The sequence below is a fragment of the Excalfactoria chinensis genome, chromosome 1 (genome assembly GCF_039878825.1).
Source record: "Excalfactoria chinensis isolate bCotChi1 chromosome 1, bCotChi1.hap2, whole genome shotgun sequence".
Taxonomy (NCBI): domain Eukaryota; kingdom Metazoa; phylum Chordata; class Aves; order Galliformes; family Phasianidae; genus Excalfactoria; species Excalfactoria chinensis.
Genome location: NC_092825.1, coordinates 78,256,629 through 78,282,708, shown reverse-complemented (window position 1 = coordinate 78,282,708; position 26,080 = coordinate 78,256,629).

The following is a 26,080-nucleotide window of genomic DNA, read 5'->3' as shown; positions in this document are numbered from 1 at the left end:
TCCCTCTTTGCCCCATGAAAACCCTGCCCATGCAATGGAGATGCATCCTATGACCAATAGGATGCTTTATAGGGACCCTAAGCCAGTCATCCCTATTCACAGCAACATAAGGTGGGGACAATCAACAAAGGGGGAAAGAACGTGGTAGCAAGAAGAGTTGGTAAAGGATGTAGGGTTTTCTCCATTCCCAAATGTTTAGGAAATTATAGAAACGTTGAACTGACAGGGGTGTTCTACAAGTTTCAAATATAAAATGCAAGATTGCTGCACTGAGAGTGAGTGAACGAAAGAGGTTGTATATTTAATGGCTGAAATACTGCCAGTCTCTCTCCCCCGCCTCGAAATATGTTCATGATGCTGAGACATAAAGTTCAGTGTTTCATTCCATCTCAATAGGGATTTTATGACTAAAGTGTCCAGGATAAGAAAAGACCAATTTGTAGTTTTATTGATCAGGCTAAAGGTCAGGGGCAGATGTGTAGGTCATGGAGCTTCCTCTGAGCAGACACAGGACTGAGCACCAACCTTCTGAAGGCTGAGGAATGAGGCAGGGAAGGGGGGACTTACAGTGATGAAATGTGACAGCTGAGATGTCAATCATGACCAAATTGGACAGGCTCAGAGATAGGAGGTCTCACAACAACCATAACTTTGCTCCCGTGCTTGCATGTTCTGGCAGAGGGACTTGTACTACGTGTTTGCTCAGGCTGTCATGTGGTGTATGGGCAAACGCCAAGAAACAATTTAATATAATATAATCATAATTCACGCTGACAAAGTTTATGAGATCAAGTTTCCCAGTCCTAGCTGGACCACAAAAAGCATATACTGCCACTACAGGCATTTTGGCTGAAGCAGTAGGGACTTCTGCTGCATGGAGATAGCACGGAAGGTATTTGTCATCAAGGCCCACTCTGGGTTGGCTGCAGCAGTAGAATAACACAGAAGTACATTGATTCATTGTCAGGAATTTACAGTTTAAACTTAAAATGTCATGAAATGAAATGGTTTCCACAGCAATGTCAGTTTTTCTCCTTTACATATATTAATTTTGTCCTCATTTGCCCCCGTGAATCACCAGTGAAAGCAAAAATTGGTCTCTGTAGTGTATTCTGTTCCGGGTGTCACTGTGTTACTTTTGAAGTGTAAACCCGTTTTGTGACTGAGACGGAGTTTGCTGTAAAAAAGAGATAATCCAGCACAGTTTTAATTAAAAATGGGCGTATGCTAACTTTTCTTCCTGCTGATTCTGAATGTTGAGAAGGAGCTGCTTGTCTAATGGTGGTGGGACCCATCCACCTTCTGCCTTTAGTTTGCTTCTGCCCAGAGAGCTGTCCCAAAGCCCTGAAACCAATGTGACCTTCGTCCTTCAGGCTGACCTCCTTCCTGTGAGAAGACCCTTATTAAGCAACCTGCGGCCTTCTCTGCCTCTTAACCCAATTTTTATCTCCTTGCTTACCCCACACAGTTTATCAGTAGGAGGATCTCATACTTTCCCAGTATTTAAGGTACATACAGGCCAGGTAAACACTGATATATGTGGCTTAATTTAGGCATTGTACTTATTGATTTTACTTCTTCGGATTTAGTCTGTTCAAAGCAAAATCAGAGGTTTGTTTTGTGCTAATTTTAATCTTTGGGTACAAAGTATGGAGGATTCCTAAGTCACAAGTGACGGACTAACACAGCTATTTGAAGAGGTGAAACTTCATCCTAAACTTCCCTTCCCTGCAGTAGGCTGAAGGCAAACTAAGTCTGAAAATAGGCAAGGTTCCAAGTCCCTGAAGGAGATATTTCATTCTTTTAAGTACAAACACTTGGGATAAATCCCACCACCCAGACTGTCAGATGGTTTGATTAATATCTCATCATTTCACTTACATTTATAATGAAGAAAACAATGCTGGTTACCAATGTGGGCATTTCTTGGTAGCTGATCCTGGGTAGTGGTAGGGAAGGCAGACAATAAGGTGTACTGGTACCCCTTTGAACCCTGTTTTCTCAGATTTTGGAATTAATGGAGAGGCAGTTAGAGGCCCTGGAGAGCACAAGTTTAGATATGGTGTATGTTACATACCAAGTCTTTCAATGGTGGATTCTAGCAGTACTGGTATATGAGGTCTGTTGTCTGGAAGCAATGTGTTGCTTAGCTAGTAACATAGCTGCTACACAGCTGGGTGGCTTCCAGATGGCTGTTGCACTTGAGTCAACCAGAGCTTCTTCTGGCTAAGGCAATTTCACTGTTGTGGTCAGCTGGGAGAGTAATAAAAACACAGATGCCTTGCTGAAGAGCTCATTCTAAAGGAAGAGATGCAACAGTTGTGATTAGACAAAATAGACTAAGGTTTAGATAAGGATCTAAACCTCAGTAGCAATTTTTATGACCAACAGACTTGAAGACTTCAGTGAAACTCCCAACACTCATCTCCCTCCCTGTGATCTGTATCTTTCCTCTGGATCATGGAGCTAGAGAACCAGCCTAACATCACATAACAAGGAGTGAATAGCCTAGGCTCTGTGTGTATTTAAATTACAGCCTTAATACTCCATTAGTGTGCACTTCTATCACCTTCATTACTTAGATATTTAAGTGTCAAATAAATGGGTTGCTGTAGCAGGGAAGAAGGAAGGGTCATATTTATTTAGTGTAATATGAAAATATGGGAGGAGCAGAAAATAGAGAGCTGCTAGCAACTACACCTAGCATTTTACAGCTGAGGGGGTTTGCATCTAACATTATTAGGCATATTAGATCACATGAGATCTCATAATTTACAAAGAGCAGTGTCAAGGAGATAGTCCTTGGGTGAAGCCAAGCAGCACCTGCAGTGTCTGTAATGTGTCATACTGGGGAGTGAACTCTCAGTGTTGAGGCATGAGACAACAGCAACAAAAGGAGATTCTGAGCTGCTGTCAATGCTGGGGAAAGGTAAAAGGCAGAGATCATCATAGGGAACTCACAGGGAGGGAAAGCTGGAGGACATGCAGCCACCACCAGTTTGATTTAGAAGACCTGAGACAATAGGGCTGCCTCACATACACAGGCAAATTCATAGTCTCAGCCGGAGTGTACAGGTAAGAGGAAACGCTCCTTTTGATCTCTGGCATATAATTGCTAGCTGGGCACACTGTGAAATATTGCAGTGAAATTGGGCAGAAAGACTTCAGCAGCCACGTAATTAGGGACATGACTGAGAGCGGGGTGAGATCCAGGAGAGCTTCTTAGGGAAGAATATGTGTTTAGGGCTAGATCAAAATAGGATTATGGATAAATCCAAAATTAGGAACATACTCTGACCTTCCAGTTGCTGTGAATCTCTCAGAGCTGGAGATGATGTTTTGCTAGCCAGGAAGGTGTATCTGGGAGAAAGGTGGGAAAAAGGTGCACTCAGACAGCAAAGCTGAATTTCCTATTTTATTTCAACCCACTTTCAGAACATTTGAGATACATTTGCAGCACTAGGCTAATTCTGTAGGAATCTAATGGAGGACCTGTCGATTTGCTACAGGATCTGCTGTGCATTTTGTGAGGGCTTCCAGAGCCATTTCCAATTTCTGCTGCATGGCACAATTCTTGCTTTGGAAACTTTGATCAGATTTGTCTGTGTGGGAGCACATGGGAACTCCATGAAGGGAACTAAGGTTGGGAGGGGTTTGAGTGGGCTGCTGATGACTTTTGCAATGAAGAAGGTGTGCTACAAGGTCCTCCCTTGAAGAAGGACACAAAAATGATCCAAGGGATGGAACACCTCTCCAATGAGGGCAGGCTGAGAGAGCTGGGGCTGTTCAGCTTGGAGAAGGGTCCAGGGAGACAAAGGTAGCCTTTTAGTATGTAAAGAAGGGCAATAAGAAAAAAAGGAGACAGACTCTTTAGCAGGGCCTGTGGTGACAGACCAAGGGGAAATGGTTTCAAACTATGAGGGCAGATTTAGCCTGGATCTGAGGAAAAAGTTCTTTACAGTAAGGGCACTGAAGCACTGGGCACAGGTTGCACAGAGAGATGGTGGATGTGGGCATCCATGGAGACATTAAAAATCAGGCTGAATCAGGCATCCACATTCACTGCAGAGAGTTGGACTAAATCACCTTCAAGGGTCCCTTCCCCACAAGAGACACACCTAATCCTCTGCTTTCAGGGCTTGAAGTGGGGTAGCCACGCAAGCATAGGCTGCAGTGTGATGCCACATCCAGCCCCACCAAGGCCAGCTGCTCAGACAGTGGGACTAGACGCGCTGCCCCTCTCGCTGACCGGGCAGAAAATGGCCGCCCCGCGGGCAGGTCGCGCAGCCGCTGCGGCCATCGCTTCTTTCCACCACTTTCTCCGGCGGCGCCGCGGCGGCCGGGCCGCAGCCGGCAGCTGATCGGGGCCGGTTTCCATGGCGATTGCGGCGGGGGAAGGGGAGTCGTCTGCGGAGAAGCGAGGGAGAATGGGGGCGGGGAGAGATGGCGGAGGGATGGCGGCGCAGGGGTGGAGGCGGCTGAGAGGAGGAGGAGGAGGGCCCGCGGGGCAGGTGCCGGCCCGAGGGGTCTGCGTCGAGCTCCGCAGCCGGCTTTGAGCACTCTGCGGCCACACGGCCTCGCTCCCCTTTGTCAGTGTGACTCAGTGGGGGGCTCAGACTGCTGTGGCTGCCCTCGCCCATCCTCCCTCACAAACGCATGTCTCCGAGGGTACAGAGGAGCTGACCGGCATCCCTATTCCAGCGCAGCATCCTGCTGGGAGGGGAGGAAGAGGAGGATGGAGAGGGAATGCCACTGTGCTCCCTGTCACAGAGCTCTGGCCTGGTGGCTTGTTAAATATGGCTCGGCAACTGCATCTTCCAAGGAGCTGTCATGCGGCAGGCTTGGTAAAGACACCAGCCATTCTCCTTATCAAATATTTAGGAGGTCAGCCCATCTGCTTCCTCTGGTGGCAGCCCCACAGTGCCCCAGGGTGCACCAGGTCATCTCAGAAATGTGGTGGGGTGCAGGAAGGTGTTTGGCAAACAGCAGATGCGGAGATGCTGTGGAGCTGCAGTTGGGATTCACAGGCAAAATGGGCTGCCTGTGTCAGTACGCCAGCTTCATCTTCAGACCAGAGTTAGTTCCAGAGTTCAGAACAGTTGTTACCGTATAGAAAAGTGTTTATCACCATGGTGACCGAGCAATGCAGCATCTTCCTGGGAAATGAAAGCGCCAGGCCCTGGGATCTGCTATGTGTGGCCAGTGGGTTAAATGCATCTGTCTTTACCATTTGAAGCCAAGGATCACAATTTGTGTGAGAATTGTATATATGTCCATGAAATGAACGAGTTGAAAGCAAACAAGTGGCTACCCATTAGCTATACATAAACAAGATGGACACCACAAGTGCGCACTGATATTCATTGCAGGCAGTGTCTTCCAAAAAGAGTCTTGTAAAATTTAAGGCAGCAGCAGGGAGCTCTTGCTGTAGTATAGACTCACTATTGACCAGTTCTCATGCAGGGGTGCTGAACTGGGAGGAAAGAAAATCAAACCAAGCAAAAAATACCCAACCCTCCGGATTCTCTTTTATCCAGGTATCCCTAGAGTCATGTGAAACTTGGCTGATTTTCAACAAAGTAGCAGAAGATTCCTGAAGCATTCTGAGGGGAATTTGTTGAAGATGTGAGGGGTTTTGAGTCCAAGAACTGCTTGCACTGCAAAAGACATTGCCCATGAAGGAGATGGAAACATCGCTCATGAATGGGCTACACAAGGCATGTTCATATAGGCAGATCACTGCTGTACTGTAGGTACTTCGTCGTGCACCAGATGATCTGGTATATCTGTATTTACCCACAGAGAGATATGAGCAGTGGAAATAAATTAGCCATATTAACCTAGCATGGCACTGAAGTTAATCAACCTTGTTCCTGAGTAGAATTCACTGGGGTTCCAATCTGTGCACAGGTGTTTGTATTTATGCCAGTTCTGGAGTTATACGGGGCAGAACTATCCATGTCCAACTCTAGGCACATACAAATCAGGCAGTAGCTGCATGAGGTAATGAAATACCTCTGACACTAGTGTCTACTTTGTCAGAGTAATGGAAAGCCGGGCTGGCAGCATCACACAGAGAAGGGCCAAGATGCGTAAAACAGCATTTATGAGAGCTGAGGTTACTGGCATCTCATAATCTTCTTTCCCTTCCAAGTCCATTTTCTTTGTTTCCTCTTCTTGCACAGGACTAGTCCCTCAAATCCTTACTTCACAACTGAACTTTACGTACACTCTTTAGGATTCACCAACCACAGCTGGCACTCCACCTTTACACTGTCTGATGTAGCCGCATCTTTTGAGACCCTCAGCTCAGATTTGCTTGCCATAGTTAAACCTGCAGAAATTCTGCTTCCTGTCAGCCCTGTTCCCTTCCCAAGGCACTACGGGAATGACAGCAGCAGCTGAATTACCTGGCTGCTTTTCAGAAGAACATATCCCAGAGCAAAGTAAGGCAGTGGGCTCAGCCACTCAGTGTAATTAAACACAAGCATCATATTGGTGTAGCTTGTGCTGTGGCAACCACAGCAGTTATTCTCATTCAGCTGAAAGGTTTAGATGGCAGACCTGTGGTATTTCATAAAAGATCCTCTGCAAGCAGCGCCTTAAGCCGTTTCATTGAATGAAATACATTTGTGGAGCAAAAAGTGATGGGGTGGGCTGGGGGTGGAGGCAAAAGAGAAACACGCTGGATAGAACCACACCATTTCTGGCTGTGGTTCAAAAGTAGCTTTTGGAACAGGACCTGATATAATATTAGGGTGAAAAAGGCTTTTAATACATAGTTCTTTGGCACCCAGATAGCATCTCTGATTTTCTCCCTCGAGAGGCAGTGTATTGTCTTCCCTCTACTTAAAGGGAGAGGGGGCTATTTGCATAGACAGGTCACTGTTTCTGTTGCAGGTGTAACGAAAAGACTGGCTAATTCACGCACACAGGCAGGAGTGTATAGCACTGTTCTGTCAGCCATTACAGGAGCCTGCAGCAAGACCTACTGGAGCGAGGCAGCTCTTTGGAGCAAACCTCTGTGTCAAGGTTAACTGATAGAGTGATGCTGGTAAAAAAAAGAGCCCATCAGAAAGTAAGGGAAAAGCAGAATTAAAAGACAGGGGGGTCTGACTTCTTGGCTGCTGTACATCGCTCTTTATTCTCCTGGAGCAATGGTTGGGAGAGAAAGGGTGTGGCCACAGTACCGTGGTGTCCCAGCTATTCTGAGCTCTAATACACTCAACATGCAACCAGTAGTGATTTTTGCCAAGGGAGAGTAGCAAGCACAATCTGGGACATGCAAAAGGGACTGAGCGATCTCTTGCTATCTCTTATGGGCTCTACCTGTTACACTGGAAGTCCTGAGAAAGCCAGGACCCATGTCATGATCTGCTGAAAGAAGCAGCAGAATTAGAGAGCCTAGAGTTAGAGCTTCTGGAGTTCAGAGTTGGATACTGCTGCCAAAGAGCATACAAGAGATTTAGTAATCGCTCCCTGCTAGTGCAGGAGAACAATATTACATAGTGCTTTTCATCAAGAAATCTCATGTCCATATCATTACTGCTAGATTTTGGTTGTTTTTGTTGTTGTTTGTGGGGTTGTTGTTTTTTTAGCTTAGGAAACAGATGTGCAGGAAGTGAGTGGAGTTGTCCAATACTGCCCGGTAAACTGGTGGTAAAACAGATAGGAAACCTGATGCCTCACACTGCCAAATGGAATTCACTTGTCACACACAAGGTAATGAAACATAAGGCTGCTGTCTTCCTCTCAGCCTTTCTGAGATAAAGCAAAAAGCTCTCTCTCTGAGGATACTGAGGTCTCCTGTGCCAGGATAGCAGATGCCTGCGCTGTGTGGGTCCCATGTCCTATGAGGACCACTGTCCAGACAGCATATCTCACTCTGCAACTGATCTGAAGTATTTGTTCCTCACGTGGGATGGCAAGTGGTGGGGAGATAACTAGATCGTTCTCCCTTTTAGGTCTTTTCCTGGGACTTGGTACGTAGGTTCCAGATGGTATCAAGCCCCTGCTGCTTGGATCTGCACAGAAAACTGCTTCTTCCTCAGCCTATTTCACAACAGATTTGGCTCTCTGTCGGTCGGTTGCTATTTGTACAAATTAAGCTGCACTGCCAGGAACGTTTGCAAACAGTGAATAGAAAAGTGGGATGCACAAGGCAAGTCAAAATAGGTCTCAAATCTGGCGAAATGCCTGCAGGTGCTTATAACATTTGACTTCCTGCATCCCATGTATTACACACCCACACACTCATTCATCCATCTTTCTCTTGCCCTCACGCCCACACATGCTCACCCTTCACAGGTTCATTCACCTTCTCTTCTCCCTTCCCTGCTTTTGCTTCCAGTTATTCCCACACCTACATCTACCTCTGACACTCTTTGTTCCCAGTATACAAACACACACCCATTAATGAATGCCGGAGTGCAGTGTCTGTGGGTGGAATATATACATTCATACAGCAGACTATGCTGTAATCTTACACCTATGCTGTGAAAAATCCTTTGGGATTAGTGAGCTGAGAGCTCTGATTACTCTCTTTTTTATGTAAAATACCACTGATCCAGTTTATGGGCTGATGCTTTCTGTCTTCCCCGCTATCATTCTTCATGGATGCCTCCCCTTTCTTCTCATCTTCCTTTCCACTCTTTCTCCCTCTGCTTTTCCCTTCCCACACTACTCTCCAAGACCACATGGGTTCAGAGAGCTTGCCCATCCCCATCCTTCCTCGTGACCTAATGCTAGCCCTGATTATCTCACAGGAGCAGTGAGCAGGGGTGAGCAATGAGCCAGCCGTTCAGTGGTAGGACATGGTGCAGGAAATCCTGCAAGCTATGGTGAGATCAGAGGCAGAGTCGGTAAACAGTGGGGCAGACTGCCCTGCCATCCGAGCAGCGCTGAGTCCACCTGGCATCGAGCCTGCCTCTAATGGAATGTGACCCACCGTTGGGAATGAGCTCATCTGTAATCCACTTAATTGAGTTTTATGAGCAGGGCTCTCACATCAGGGAGCCAGTCTGCCTTCCTCTGAGCACTTGCCCTCCTTTGGTTGCCTCTTGGGAAGGGAAGGGGGGTGGAGATGTAGGTAGTGCTCCACTCAGCTATCATTTGCCTGCTTTTTTACTTTCTCCCTACCCTGGGGTTACAGGTAGCTGGACATACATGCTTTTCAAGAGGTCCATTGCCTCATGATCTCACATTGTTTGCTTTTGCTGCAAATAGTGAAGATCAAGCATCCAGGTGAATACTAGTGATGCTGTCTAGACTCACAGCTGTTTGGTCTCTGTGACAGTATTGGATACTCAAAGGAGAGGTATTGCTGTGCTTTATGGATCTCATGTACTCATGTACTTGGCCCTCACCTCGAGTACTGTGTTCAGTTTTGGGCATCTCAGTACAGAAAGGACACTGAGGTGCTGGGGCAGGTCCAAAGAAGGGCAACAAGGCTTGTGAAGGGCTTGGAGAATCTGCCCTATGAGGAGAGACTGAAGGAGCTGGGGCTGTTTAATCTGGGGAAAAGGAGGCTGAGGGGAGACCTTATTGCTCCCTTCCAGTGCCTGAAAGGTGATTGCAGCAAGAGTGGGGTGGTCTCTTCTCACTGATGACAGGAAGAGGGGAAATGACCTCAAGTTGCGCCAGAAGAGGTTTAGGTTGGATTTTACGAAGAACTTCTTTACACAAAGGGTTGTTAAGCACTGGAATAGGCTCCCCAGGGAGGTGGTTGACTCACCATCTCTGGATGTATTTAAAAGCCATTTGGATGTGGTATTCAGGGACATGATTTAGTGGAGGGTTGTTAAAGTTAGGGTAGTATGGTTAGGTTGTGGTTGGACTCGATGATCTTTAAGGTTTTTTCAACGTGAGCAATTCTATGATTCTATGAACTGTCTTACCAGGGAATCCAGGTGGGATAGGGAAAGAGCCATTCTGTTCTCACTTCTGCCTTTGGTCTGCAGTTGTCAAGTGGTAGAGCTGTCATCATCCCATAAGAGCCTTTGTTTACACTGTAGTGTCTTACCATCTTTAGCATCTGCCTTATCACTTGTTTGTATTCTTTGAGTTGGTCACATAAGGGCTAGCAAACAGAGAGATCTTCTGTTGTCTGCCAAGGTGACAAATGCAGCCATTTCTCTTATTGAAGCAAAACAGGAGAAGAAAGAGAGAGCGAGTAAGAGCCTTCTCCTCAAGGGAACATTGTTTTCCTCGGGAAGGGACAGTAGAGACCCTCTGGCATGTGTCATTTGGGAGGTATTTCCTCCAGTGCTGGCATAAAGGTCTATCTCTGAGACAAATGCTGGATGAAACTCCTGCTGCTCTTCCATCACTTCTATTCTACCTTGTATGGAAGTAACTTTGACATGGCTTCAGATCTAATGTTACACTCACATTACAGAGCAGTAGCTCAGCACTTCTAGGAATCCATAGCTTTAAGGAAAGGCTATGACATATGGAAAGGAAAGTGTGCTGGTGCATTAACAGAAAGACTGTAACAGACCTATACCCAGAACAGCAGTGTCAACCACTGTGCGTTACATGATACTTCAGCTGTTTCTCAAAATCCCCAGGCACTAGAATCATGGAATTACATAATAAAGGATTTCATTTTTGTAAATATGAGCTTCTAGTTTTCACAGTTACAAAGAACACTAAAAGAACGAGCCACATGAAATCTGAGGACTCAGAACCCAGCAAGGAAATTAAAAGAATGCAGGTTATATATATACATACATACATGCATACATATATGCTTACATATATGTGTTTTGCATTGCTTGATTTTGAAGCCAATCTCAAAAGGAGATGCAGTGACTTTCCACTGATGTCCCGATGCTGAGGCCCTATAATGACATCAGGATGGTTCATTGCAGCTGTGCTGTAGCTGGACACAGGTTTTCTTCCATTCTGCTTTCTGAAGTTAAGCACTTCTTATATCAGCTGTTGCTTCTAAGAAGGAAGTCCTTTTGTCTTGTGGATATCTAGAGTATGCATCCAGTTAGGTCAACAATTCCCTTGTCTTTCTTTTCATTTCATATTCTTGCAAAATGAGCATTGTAGGAATGTAGGGTTGTTCCATAGCTGGTACCTCACCTTTGCCTCTTCCTTCTCTCCCAGCTCCCATGTACACATACCTTTAAGCAAGGGCTTTAGAGTAATGACTCCACTACTCTTCTAGTAGCAACAGAAGAGACAAAATCTGTCAGAAGTCATCGCCAAAAGACTGGTAGGCAGTTGGACAAACTTAGACACAGATTGCCTTAGGGTGAACAAAGAGACTTTTTTCTTCTCATAGCACTTACTGTAAAATCTGAAAACAGTCATCCCAGCATTATATGAAGTCCCCAAATGGCCGTGCAATCTGGATAGGGGGTAACACTCTTCCAGTGAGTCGATGCTGGAAATATCTTCTCCCAACTTAAATGCATTCTTTTGCCATGTCCTGTTACTGCAAAAGTCCTGACATCATGTTTGATACTATTTTATCCCTTGAGTAGCAGTTAGCTTCAAAAAATGGCAAGAGACCCTCAATATTGCCTTCGGCTCTCTCTATTTATGGAATCTGTGCGCAACATATGGTACATGGAGAAAGGAAGAGCTGTTAAAAGGATGAAAGCTGTTCCACTAGATGTGGTTGTTAGGAGCCATTGGAGTATGTCATTGATGGGAGCAAAATATTTTAGGATATTTGTACTTGATGGCATAAATGTTTTTTTAGAGAAGTTTTGTAAAAATTATTCTTTGAAAGAGCAAACTGTCCAAGAAATTGCTTCTGTTATATCTCAGAGCACTGCCAGTGTCAAGGTTTCTGCAAAGATCTACGCAGTGTTTTGCTCCACTGCTGCTCCAAACCCAGGAGAACCCTGTGTGTCTCAAAGCTCTTTACCTCCCCATCCATAGATTTTGGCCTCATAAATGATACTGACACTCTCTACATTATTTGCTTCCAGTTCTGATGCTCAGTTAGCAGTGGGGGCTATCTTGTTTATCCCTGGCCAGAAATCTTGAAGTAACCAAGTCAGAAATAATTACTGCTCCTTCTTCTTCCTTCCCCCATTAAGTCTCCTCCTTCCATGGCAACTGCCCAGATTTGTTGGTGGGACTGATTTAAAAGCAGGAGACAGATTGGATTGCTGACACGGGCTGTGTTGTGGAGGTATTTACTACATCAGCCATGGAAGGTCATGTATCTCGCCACTCTCCTTAATAAAAGCCCAGCTTGGCTCTTCAGCCTAGCCCCATCCATTGAGCTCTTCACACACAGCTATAAAACACCCACTCACATGTGTGCTTATAAACAAGCAAACAAATCATGGCACCTAAAAACTAATTGAACAATTCCTCCTACAGCCTTGGAAGAGAAAAAAAAAGAAAGGAGGATGTTGGTTGTTTCTATTTCAGAAATACTGAAGTGCTGCTGAACTGCTATTGTGACAGAAAGATAGATAACCAGGTTGATTGGTCAGAAAAGAAGAGAGAAAGTATGGAGCATAAAGAGACAGAGAGGGAGAAGCTTTGTCACATGGCTTTCTGTCAGCTTGATTAGTGGCTTTTTCCTGAATACCAGTGGAATGGCCTCTGTGGGTCAATCTCATTAGAGATAAAAGTGAAAGAACTGTAGGAATCTGCATTGAGATCTACCTAGGAAGTCTGACAGTGAGGCCTCTCTGCTCAGACTTGGAGGAACAGCAAGGTCAGGACGCAACTGAGAGGAATGTGGCAGTGACAGCAGCAACTCTGACCAAGGGACCTGTGGCAAACTGATCATCTATGCATGAAAATGGTTTGTTCCTAGTGATAAACCAGTGGCCAAGACACCAAAGGAGATGCTAAGCAGACAGCTTTCCAGGTGAGCTGACTAGCCTATAAGTGACTTTCTCCTGCAGGTTCTCAGAGACTTACCACTGTGAAGGTGATTCTGAGAAATAAATCTTTCTTGCCATCAGCATGTTGGGTTTTAAGGTCAGTGGCAGAGCAGCAGAAACCATGTCTAAATAACACTCAAAATAACAAGGATCCCCAGTGTCAGGATATTTGATGTTGTCAGGGAGGAGGAAAGTCTGGAGCTGCTGAGAGCAGCAGAGCTAGTCTCTTGGTCTGTTTTGTGGATAATAGTTTCTATGCAGCAGATTTCCAGGTGGCTATCAGATATCTCAAGAAAGGGTGCAGGGCAGCATAGGACGCAGTGTCAGAAGTTCACATGCCATGTTACACTTCTATTTGCTCTGTGCAACAGCTAGGTTTCTCACTGTAGAAAGGGGCTTAGTGATGCTGCCCTTCAGGAGCTGAGCAAGCTTGGGTCTTGCTTGTGAAGTGCACTCTTATCCTCTCATGCACTGCAGCACACCAGTGCTATAAGCAGTCTTACAGGCAGGATTGTGGACACTTAGCATCTATTTCAGAGGGCATGACTATGTGGTGTGTGGGGGAAGTTTGCAGTGCATCTTCTCCTGCTCTGTCAATTCTGTGGACAGAAAGAGGCTGACATTAACACTCACTGCATGGATTTTGCAAGCTCTGTGGTGATGTGTGCTTCCTGCAGTAGATTAGAGTCAATTTCTGTCTTGTCAAAAGTGGTTAGACATAGTCCAGTTTTGTCATATGCTTGGGTTTAGATATTTGTGGGTTAGCTGAATGCTGGGCTGATGCTGTTAGAAAACCACTACTTTAGACTTTCCATAGGACTACAGGCTAACAAAGGCCAGAAGACTGCTAGGCATGGGTGTTTCACATGCCCTGTTTAGTGCTGCTAATAACATACATGTACTAATCACAGGTCTCACTGCCAGGGGCTGGAGATACTCAGCTCAGCTGAGTACAGTTCTTCAAGCTCTGGGCTTTCACACCTTTAAAATAGGATCCAGTGTCTCCTATTATTTGCCTACGTCTATCCACTCCAGTTGCCTGTGATCTCAGTTGGTTCTGGCTCAGCAGGTTCCTGTTGGGAGCCGTATGGTTCTGCACTGATAACAGGTTCTCAAAGCAAGATATTGTTAGTTTGAACAGTATCACAAACTATGGAAGGAAAACCTCTCCTCTAGTCTCTACTGGTAATGTGACAAATGTTCATCCAAGCACTCAGTGGAGCCTGTCTTCTATGTGTTTTGGCTCCACAAAGGTATTCCCTTTCCCACATCTCCAAGGAGGTGTTTTTTAAGCAGCTGATCCTTTTGGCCCAAATTCTTGGTCAAAATCCCCCATGTAGCCTATAAATAGCATTTTCCCAGGGATTTTATCAAGTTACTGCATGCTAGTGACCAAGAGTGCTTATATAAAGCTAAGACAATACCTTTGAAGCTGGTTTCCTGATTTATTTATTTTTTTAATATTATCTTTTCCTCTTCAGTTTTCCTTTATGACTTTCCTGATGGAGGTAATAGAATTACTGCCAGCCCAATATGGCCCTGCAAATCATCCTCTTTTGCTAGTCTTTAGCATCACTGCTGAACTCCTGATCCTTTGCAGGGTTTTCGTCTTAGTACTTGCTTTGGTTATAGCGTAATTTAGTGACTGGAAGTCAGAATGAGGATATGAAACTCACTTTTGCTGAGTTCCCCCAAACCTACCATCAGACTCCCCATCTCCGAATCACTGACATACAGGAGAACTGCTTGGTGTTGCATCCCCTAATTCTTACTGTTATCTGTCTCCACTGTGTAAAGAAGCTCACAAAGGCAGACATTCATCTAATATTCCCATTAGAACAACCCTGCTAATATAAGTGATTTAAGCGTAGACTTTTGTTGTAGAAATAATAGCTTAAGTGGAGGCGGAACCTCCTCTATACATCTTCCTTTTTTTTTTTTCCTTTTGATATCTAGGGCCTACAGTGTGTGATATGTCACAGGGAATATCGATGTAACTGCACATTGTAATTTGCTTGCAGCAAGTGTCATTCAGTGTATCAATGAAGAATTTGACAGTGGTAGGAACATGGAAATAATATGTTTTTATGATCTAGAAGAATTTTATTCTTTTTTTTTTTTTTTTTTTATCAAGTTGTTTGAGTTTCGTTTGTTGGTGGAATAATATCATCACAAGAAACAATGCAGAACCAATAGTGCATCCAAAGTGGAAGTGTTTCTTAAAACATCTTCTCCTTTGTAAAAGAAAGTCTTGCCAGAAAAGGCTTCTTTGTGTGAGCACATAGGCATTAGTATGATCAAGGACTCCCTTCCATCCACATCCTCCCACCTCTGCAAGCATGTGAGTAGTTGTGAACGATGGAGTCTACAAATGAAAATATCTGTTGGAAAGTGTTCATGTGATTCTGGAAATAATGTAGATACTGTAGTTGAACCTGAGAGTGATTGCACTGTCTGTGTACGTTTGTGTGTCTTTGTGTATGAAGGAAAGTGAGCATGAGAGAGATTACATTGTGTTAGGGAAAGGAACAACAGTACCTATTAGAGAGAGATGAGATACAATCGTGTTTTCAGAGCCTCTGTGTTTCAAAGACTTCATTGTGCACATGTATGTACCTGTGCCTTTGCTAAAAAAGATCTGTGTTTCTTTAGGAGGTGAGATTACTCTGGGTACATGCATTTTTTGAATGCAGTGTGTTATGGCATGCACACGTCTACATGTGCACACAAAAGAGAGAGCACTGCATTTGTTAAAGACAGGAAAGGCTGTGTGTCCTAGAAGAAAAACGGCGCGTGTCTATTACACAGCATGAAAATGTGTAAGCATAAAATAACACAGCTTGTATATATGCATACAAGTTCTTATGCATTTTAGATAACTTTAAAATTCTATTGCAATTTCTTTTTTTAACAATAGAAACCTCTGTAGTGGTTTAGAAACATTCCGTGTCCTGACCTTTTTTTCACGCTTTCCACTCAAAGGCTTTTAATAGTTGCTATTAAAATGCTTGCTGAAGATTCAAGGGAAATGGGACTTATAAAATTCCATCCTTAGAAGAGCCAGTTGGAGTAAGTGTGCGGTTCATTGATAAACAACACTTGGAGCAAAGAGAAAAATCACCAATTATCACAACTTGTATTTTGTCCTAAGCAAATTTTAATGACACTTTGTTGGATATTTTACGTTTTTAATTCAGAAAATAATCACCTGAGTGGTGTTTTTATCTCAGTTGAGAAAAATTAATGTTAGAGTAAAAGTATGACTGAGCCATGTGATGGAGAAATAAGAAATCCTTTTCATCCATGAAGAGAGAAGGAAAGACTTATACTGTCTTCTCCCTGACTCAGACCTCCCCTGCATCTTGACAGCAATGCCCCCGCTTCCCTATTTCTTACACATATTTAGCTCTCAGCACTAGAAAGTCATTTCAGCTTTTGTGGGATGAGAGGGCCTCTCTGCATATACCCATTCTGTCTTCTGTCTTTGTGGACAAGGGCTGAGTCTATAGGGCAGCCCGACACTGTGGCAGAAAAAGTGGAGACAACATGTGGCCTTCACTTTAGTTATTCTACCTATCATCACCTTACGCAAGAAAAAGGTTGAAGTGGCCACTGACAACTGCTTAAAGTGTTTTAATGTGATCTTGGCTTTATCATTTCAAAGAATCATAGAATAGGATCATAGAATATTCTTAGTTGGAAGGGAAACACAAGGATCACCAAGTCCAGCTCCCAGCTTCACACAGGAACTCCTGAAATTCAAAGCCTACTTCTAAGAGTGGTGTTCAAATGCTCCATGAACTCCGGCACTTGGGGCCATGCCCACTGCCCTGGGCAGCCCATTCCATGCCTACCACCCTTTGGTGCAGATCCTGTCCCTCACCCCCAGCTGCCCCTCCCATGATGCAGCTCTATGTCATTGTGTTGGGCTCTGTCACTGTCACACAGAGCAGAGCTTGGTGTTGTCCTTCCACTCCCCTTTGAGGAGCTATAGGCCACCATGAGACCTTTTGTCCATCTTCTCTAGGATGAACAATCAAAATTGTCTCAGCTGCTGATGTTACTGGATATATTAAAATACTTAATGCAGTGAGCAATGGAGGACTTGCTTCTGCTAATCTGAACACAGCAACTGCATGTAGGCTGGTGTTCTCCACAACAGTGATTCATTGGCCTATCTCTTCCATGTCATGGCAACCTTGGAAAAAGCTGTTGGACTCCAAGACTATCAATCACTACACGGGTTTGGAGAGGGATGCTTGACATCCCTCTTCATGCCTGCTTCTAGCAAGGGGAAGGCAATCTGCCTTAGTAGAGGGCTTCTCAGTCCTTCAAAAGTATATGCAAGGGGCAGGTGGAAGTTTGTGGGTGGCATGAAGGGGTATTTTGATATGGCCAGACTGTTGCTTCTCTAAGTGGCATAGAGTCCAAACCTTACAGATGGGACCCTATTAGTATTAGCTGTCATAAATAATGAATTCCTTGTATATCCAGCCTTGAAAAACTCCTTTGGTTTTAATGGGGATCTCCCAGTTCCATTCTGTAGGTATTCCATTGCAATAATTAACTTCTGTCTGTAAGTTTGCCTTTTTGGTCTCCAGCCATCTCACTTCAGGCAGCAAATTTGATGACAGTTTTGAGGCGTGAAGAAGGGTGAGACTGCAAGCGGTGAGGTATTGAAGAACTTGAATACAGAGCTCTTTTCATCTATTTCAGCATTAACGCAAATGCAAGCAATACTTCTAGCCATGGAGGATAACCATTAAACATCTGTGCCACTGTGTGCTATTGTATGATGAAACCTTTTCTATGTCCCATGCTCAAGTAAGATGATAGGCACACATTTACTCAGTTAATCTTCCCCACACTCATCCCTCAAGACAGCTAATAATTGTGGACCATGTAAGTTTCAGTGCTGTTGAAATCTGGCTCCGTTACTCTTTGGCAGCACATCTACATGTTGTCTTGGTGGCCGTGTCTTTCTGCAGTAACACCCAACAAGTCATCCTTTTTGTACACACTTCTGGGCTTTGTAGTAAACGTATCTGCTGCTCCTCCTGTGTGCTCTTGTGTTTAAGTGTACTGCTAGCTTTCAGAACCTTTTTGTCTTTCTCATCATATTTGTTATTTTTCTGTACAGCCTGAGCTCCTATAGTCAGGCAGCTGGGTGAAAGCGCTGGCTGTCATTTAAAAAAGGATGCCAATTGGGTTGTGGTTCTTGAGAAAGCCTTTAAATGTAGTGTTAGAGTATATTAAAAAAGAAGGAAAGAGAAAGAAAGAAAAACTTTTCCATGTTTAATTGCTTGATTTCTCAGTCAACTTACTGATTTTTGGAGGAGTACAAAACTGAGGTTCTTGACTGTTAAGTCTGGATTTAGACATACCTTTTCATCTGCATACCTAAAAATACAGATACATTTGGTAATAGAGATGCATGTGTAAGCCCTCACCTGCCAACTGCATACATTCTCTTCTCACATAAACCTTTGCTCCCATTCTGCCTTTCTTCCACGTTTCCCTTCCTGCAGCTTCTGTCCACCACCTTTCTCTGAGTTCTGGAATCTCCACTGTTGCTTGTACTGAGTAACCTTCTCCCCCGCTCTCCCTCCCTCATCTCCTCCTTCACTCCAGGAAAGCTCTTTTTGATTCTCTTTTCACTGATGTCTGGCATTCGTACCTCTGTAGACAGAGAATGGCAGGAAGACAGTGACGTGCGCAGACAGAATAACCAGAGAATAAAAAGGAGTTGGTTGAGAATCTGTAATTAGAAGCCCAATTTCCATTTCCTTCTCAGGCACTTTAAAAATCCCTTTCAGAGGTTTCTTCACTGTCTCAAAATTGAATGTCATTGAGATTTTCTTTTTCTTTTTTTTTTTTTTTTTTTTTTTTTTTTTTGCATCCTCTTGTTTCCTTGGCAACAAGTTGGTGATGCAGGAGCTAGAAATGTGCTGTGTCTCCGTGGAGATGTTGGCGTGGGTGTGCCATGGTGACATCCACGATGGACGCACAGCTCTACCAATCCTACCCCACCCTTTGCAATAAGCACAGTAGGCCCAACATCTGAGGTGATGCTTTTATTTTTAGCTTGATAGCTGTTAATCTGCTCTTTTTTTTTCATTGCATATATGCCACGACAATGGGTCGTAAGATCCAGATACCTCATTAGTTACATCAGCAAAAACTGTCTGACCTGAGGGGCTTTTAGGTCCAAATCTTCATGTTTTAATTCAGCAACTCTGAAACTTATAGTAAACCATACTCCTGTCTTGAAGAGGCACTTGTTTACAATGACTTAAGTCTTTCCCCTTCACTTTGAGAAGAAAGAGTTACCAGTTGTTAACAGGATGTGAATCAGGGTTCCTAAGTTTCATCGTATTCTAAACTGAGTAGTTTCTCTCTTTTTTACCTCAGGAGCTGCTCACTTGGAATTCGAAGAAGCTGCTATTTGCCCTTGACCTGGGGCATGGGAGATTCCAAGGCACCTTACTTGTGTGCTCCCATAAGATGTAACTTTCCCTTCCAAAGAGTCTGTTACTCAGATTATTCAGCCTTTGTTTGGATCTGCGTAACAGCAGGCAGATAGCCTATAGAACTGTTCACAGAACAATAGTAAACTGTAAAGATATATAGATTAGACTTCTCCAAACACCTCGGTACAAGGCTCTCTCTCTCTTTTGTCCTACGCACTCAGTATCTTTACAATATTTGTTTTCACTCTGCATACAGCCTGTTCAGCTGTTGCTCTGTGTTCTGCATTCACCAATGTTTTGGCTACAAGCCAAGACCCAAACTCTCCTGTAGGGTAGCTCTTGATACACACAGTAGCAGAATAAGGGCTGGCCACAGTCTCATCAGTTATTCAAAGGTTCTACAGCTGTTTTTTTTGTTTCCTAGGAGGCTTTATGACATCACACAGAAACTCTGATGTCAACAAGGAACCCTCTGGGTAGGCTTTTGAGAAGTTGCTAAGGATCTTCTTACTGCCAAATGACTGTAACTTCATCCCAATGGGATTTGCAATAGAGCTCATCCATGCAGCAGTAAAGCCAAGTATCAAATTCTTCTTGCCAGAAAGACCAATTAAAGGATTAAATGTGAAAAGCTGAAACCTACAACATCCATGGTGACAGGGTTTTCTTTTCTTTTTTAGACTGTAATCATCTTTGTAGCATATTGTTCTGGGATCAGCACCTTTGGGGATACATTAGTACGGCGATTGACGGAAAGAAGCTGAAGAGGGAAACCAAAGTGAACCCAGCCAAGGCAAGATAAGCTTCTCTCTCAGCCATGCTGGCAGATTTCTTTTGCCTTCTTTCTGACACTCCTTCAGCAGTTCAGGCACAGACTGAGATTATTCAGCTCCAAAATGGCAAGGTGCTTGTTTAAAAGGTGTTTTATTATGTGAAGCGAGAGGAAACATGAGGAACAATCAGACACCAGAGGCATGTTAAGATGTGTCATTGACACATTATGTCAATGAACAGGAGTAAATTCAGGCTCTGTTTTAGGGACGTTATGTTCCAAAGCAGGCACATAAATCTGACTCAAATGCCTTGCTTATTGAATCTGAACCCAGAGTTTATTCCTGACTACCACTGAAATCCAGGTCCAACTTTTCTTTTTATTTGGACTTGTATTAAAACATGAAAAAAGCTGCCACATCTACCTAGCTGCTGCAGTTTGTTTGGCATTATACCTGATGTTGTCTAGTGGATGCCTCTTGCTGCAAGGAACTAGGACCCTACAGGTGTGATAGGATGCAGAACACAGTTCAAGAACTTTGGTTGGGAAAAAGGCTGTATGTTCACTGGAAGTAGAAGTAGCATAGCAGTACCCTAGCTTAAAAAACATTATGTGATGAACATAATGTTGATATCAACAGTAAAGACAGGAGCAACTAAGGCACATAGGGAACTAGGGAACTAGGGAGAGTTGGACTTGATGTTTTCTTGAGGTCCCTTCCAATCCATGCAGTTCTGTGATTCTGTGACGTTAGAGGGAATGTATCTAAAATCATGTGTCTAACCTAACAGAGGAGGATGTGGGGTGAGACAGGGGGGGCATCCTCAACAACTAAGGCAGAACTGCGGGATTATTATTATTTTTCAGTTACATCCTTTTAACAAAGTATTTAATCTCTGCAGAAAGTTTTCATCTAAACAGTGCCATGTTTTTTGTGTGAGTTTTTTCCTCAGTCTACAAATTGTTACTGATTTTGTAGGAAGACTCAAAATTCTCCCTAAAAAAAACCAACACAACCTCTTCTTTCTGCTGCTCCTTCTCATCTCAGATGACGTCCAGAACTGTGGAACTGTGGTAACTTACCAGGAGTATTGCACTGCAAGGATCTTGCTGGCTGAAGTTCCCCTCCATTTTGTACAGACAGATCAGCTTTCCTCATACACAAGAGCAATAGTTTTCTCCATGATACTTGAAAAGTGAGTACAACATAAACTAAAGTGCAGATTCTTCTAGCTCCTTCCTTTGCTGACTGCCTTTTGCATTTGTTAGCACCCTTTTGTGGAATGTGCCATACACACAGAATACACAAGAGTTCTCACCCTATCTTTTGCCCCCAGGAGATTAGACTGGCACACACCAAGTACATGATTGCTTTTGACTTCACTCCCCTGCCTGTCCTTCTCCCTGACTGAGATTCAGCAGCTTCTGCAATACAACAAGTTCCTGTCAGCTGTCAGGACACTAAAATAAACCTTTATCTTGTCTCCACATCCCTGAGTGACGGGGCTGGCAATAGGTGCACCACAGCCAGGCAGCCATTTCTGCCATGTGCTCTTTCAACCTCACTGCATGCTAACACAGCAATCTGTAGCCTGGCAAATCTGCTGTTTTTCCTTGCAAGACCTCCAAAAGGCAGCAACTCTGGTTCCTATCTCTTCCTATGGCAGTATCTTGTTATGCTGGGTTATAACATTTCTTTTGCCTTCTTTTTCCAATATTCAGCACGATTCAGAGCCAGAATGCTAGTCCAATGCTATGAATGAAAATCCTGCTAATTCTCTTAAATTAGAATTGGCTGCAAAAATGGCCTTGGGGCACACATCGTAAATTGAGTTGAAACCATGCAGTCGGAGGGGGAAAAAATTGTCTTTCTTTAGGGAGAGAAGTCATTACATATTCACACTTCAAGCAAGCATATCATTGCCAACTAATCCTTCTTATACCACAATGCTAATTTCAAAATAGCATTTATATGGCATGGTTTGCTTGGGAGGGCATGGATGAATCAGTTAGTTGCCCTTTATAATAAGCCCTACACCACTGCTTCCTATGTTGCTCTTTTCTACAGCCTTGCCTTCTAATCATCGCTGTGCCACTTGCTTCTTATTCAAAGGGCAACTGTTGAATAACCATTCAGCAAAGTTACAGAGCAGGGGCAATAAATAAGGGGAAGCACAAACACACGGTACAGCTCAAACTACTACGTTTTTGTGGTCTGGATACAAGGACACGTGGATTCTGCTGAATGTCAGTGCTGATGCTTGATGAGGAATGATAAGCCTATAATTTACTTGCATGGCTGTGCAACTTCTTCCTGCTGAGTGGGAAAGCCTAGAAAATCATTGTTATTCCTAATATTGCTGCGGATCAAAACGGTCCTTTGCACCACGGGCATCACAAACACCACTGGTTAAATGAACCATACAACACAACATTTGCTTTAATATTGCTGCCCAGTAACAGTTGAGAAGTCCAGAAATTGCAGAAGAAATATGTTTTCAGCCAGCTGATGTAGAAATGGCTTCTGATGGATCTGAAATGCTGTAGTGATTTGGAAACCTACCAGTGGAGCAAATTATATAAAAATTGCACTACATTAGCAAAGACATGTACCCAAAGTGCTGGCATTCTACATTGTCAGAATGAAAGGAGGTGGTTTTGCTTTAGCTGGAGCTTTACTTAAGTTTGTTAGCTCATTACCTTTCAAAGAACTGAAGCACTGGGGAAAGAACCAAAACTGGAAGAAATGCAAAGGGCAGTTGAGCACCGGGGTCAGAATAAAGCAACAGATTCTGTTAGGTCCCAGACTGGGTGATGGAGAACAGAAAGATGTGTTCTCAAAGTCGAGGATGAGATCCGTAGGTTGGATTCAATGGGATGTTGCAAAGAAATTTTATAAAAAATGAGAGCAAGTGGCTCTGTATCCACATTTGAAAAAGGCAGGCAAACTAATATTTATCAATGCATTTTTGTCAGTCTGCAGAATCCTACCTTTGATCCTTCTATGGATTTAATCCCTTGGAAGAAGGAATAAGGATTTGAGAAGTAATTCACAGCAGATCCAGCAAATCAAAAGAAATTGAAAAGACATGAGATAATGACTAGCACAGTCGCATAGATTTCACAAAAATACACGATTGCACTGGATGTAAATAAAGAGTTTAAAATCCTCAATAAAGTTATTAAGGTAGAACAATATTGGATTTTGTGGTTCAAAAAGTGGTGACTACAGAGTAGAATCTGTTCCACTTAGTAACACTGCAGGAAAGGGCAGAAAGGTTTACCATCTCTTATGGTTTTTAATAATATATTTGCAAAAACTGCTGTGAAATTCTCAGAATTAGGTGACATTACATGTCCCACACTAATTTCTTTGATACGTAGATGACCTTACTGTTGTGAGACAGACAGGAAGTCTCATACAATCTGTTGCATGAGTTGAAAGAAGTGACAGGAAAGATAGGATTTGAAATCAGTTGTAAGATCAACATAGATAAAACAAATGCTTCCTAAATTTTTTATGTGTTGAGGAATAGAGTTGTGGTCCAATGCTGAGTATGTCTTACGTTTTCAGAGGACAAAATCATCCTCCAGTTTTTTTGGGGGAAGTGTACTTACATGGAAAGGTGTAGATTTCCCTTATATTTCCTGGGAAATAGCAAGACAAATTTCAGGTCAGTGAGGTTGAACTGTGTGTGAGGAAGACCTAATAAGAGATTGCAGGAGTTTGACGAGATGGTAAAAAGGTAGATTCAGCACAGTCCTAATATTTTTAGTAGTCAATGTATGATGAAGATTAAATGAGACAGTAGCTAAACAACCCTTGGGAGACCATTTGATTTCTTGGATGAATAAACATAGAAGGTGGCAGTACTTGCCAAAGGTCTAAGAATTAATAACCTTTGCTGGCTTTCAGGCAACAGTGCTAAATGAGCAATGTCTTTCAGCAACTTCCCTTTCTCTATAGGGTTCAGCCTTGGTTTATTAATTCCCTGTCGCTGCAGGAAGGTTGGAAGACCTAGAGGGCATCACAGTGCCTCAAACCGTGTCTCAGTAACTGCTGGAGCTTAATGCAAGAGTGAAAATGACCATGTTGCACTCTGTTCAATGTTAGTGGCTAACAGTTAAGCTGGAGTGTGTTGTGTAATGGAGATTACCTGACAATGTAGCATCTTTTCCTCTTTTTTCTTGTTGTTGCCTGTGGTGTTTTGTTTTCTCTGATCATTTCTTTTTTTAGCTTTTATCCTTAAGAAGGGGTTAGTAACATTTAAAGTTTCTGACTGAACTCAGGATTGTTCTTGAATGGAAGGCCATTCAAGTCATATCTTTGTGCTGTGACTAACTTTGAGAAAGCAGGACATACAGAGTTGGCTTTTCCATCGTTACGAAGACTTATTGCCAGTTTAGAAAGTACCAAGGAAGTAGCATGCAAAAAGCTATGCTGAGAAAACACAGATTCCTGACTTGTAGAGAACTCTAAAATTGAGGAAGCTCAGAATTACAGTTCCTGAAGCAGCTGACATTGTATTCCCTTGTATTTATCCTTAACAATAGAACCTTTCAATATATGATCATATGATACAGATAAGATTTTCAAACTCTCTGTCATTTACTACAGAACATTGTTCATACCTGGGCTTAGCTTTCATAACAAACAGAGAATGAACCTTTTCCTCCTCTCTGCTGAATAAATTAGGGTAGAATTACCTCTCATACTTTACAGCACACAGTAATAAAATCAATTTTAACTTTTCCCTGCTGAGGTGAACACACATGAGAAGATCATCAAGATCTGCACACCTGTCTTCTCTGATGTAGATGGTAGATGAATGCTTTTCTCCTCCTTTCTCCCTCAAGCTGAAGGAGACCTTTCCACCTCCATTGAGTACTGCATTTTCTGTGCTGTTTTGTTCCATAAAAATCCCTGTTCACTTGGATGCAGGTCCTTGTCATCTCACTTGCTCCTTCTCACTGCCTTTTTCAGGCTATTATTTCCCACTCTCTGGCCTCAGCCCATGTCTCATTGTGCCTCACCTACTGGATAGAAAGGACTGGCAGCTGTGGATGGCAACTACTCCAGGAGATTGGGAAAGCCTGGGTGAACTGTGAATGCACACCGTAGGGAAAAGAATAGAATGAAGCTGGAATGAAGCAGGACTAAGTCCTCCAGTATGTCGCAGCAATAGGCACATGCTATGCCACTAATGTTGTATAACACAGTTCTGTCAAGTAGTGAGGAGGACTGTATGGCAGCCTGGGAGATTAAGCTGCTTCACCCTAGAATGCTTCTCTTTCTCCTTGCCACCAGAATCACTTGTGGAAGGAGCTAATCCCCCGGATTTACACAGTAAGAAAATTCACTGTTATGCTTGGAGCTGCTTCTAAATCTTCAGTAAGATGGGCTCCAGAAACATGGCTCTGTGTCCAGTGGAGCTGAGCTAAAATAGGGCCTTTCCCTGCAACACAGTTTCCATCCACAGGGCAGCAGGTTTGGATTCCTGCCTGCACAGTCCTGGACTCTTAATAAAATTCCATCTGTGTTTCCTGCCCTCCAGGGTGAATTCCTTTGGCTAACAGTGGGATCCTGGAAAGCAAACAATAATTGCTATACCAGGGCACTACTGTGAGGGCTGTGCATGGTGTACCTCTGTCAGTGTAAGATAAATCTTTTTTAATGCACACACATGCCAGGGCAGAGCTCTGATGCCATTGGAGTGAGGTGATGAGGAAGCTGAGCTGTGGGATTCTTAACTGGGAATTTCCGTTCTTCAATACTGATGATTTTATAGACCAAACTGAGCACTTTTATCCTATAAGAGTGTCACAACCCACTGAGCGCAGTGTCACAATCCCTACCTGCAATTCCTATAGGTCTAATGCTGGATTTCATTAAAAATCACTTGGTGGCCCATCTCTGACTCCAAGCAGGACTCTACTTTTTGGGAACTCTTAACACAATCAGGCTATAAGGCCCA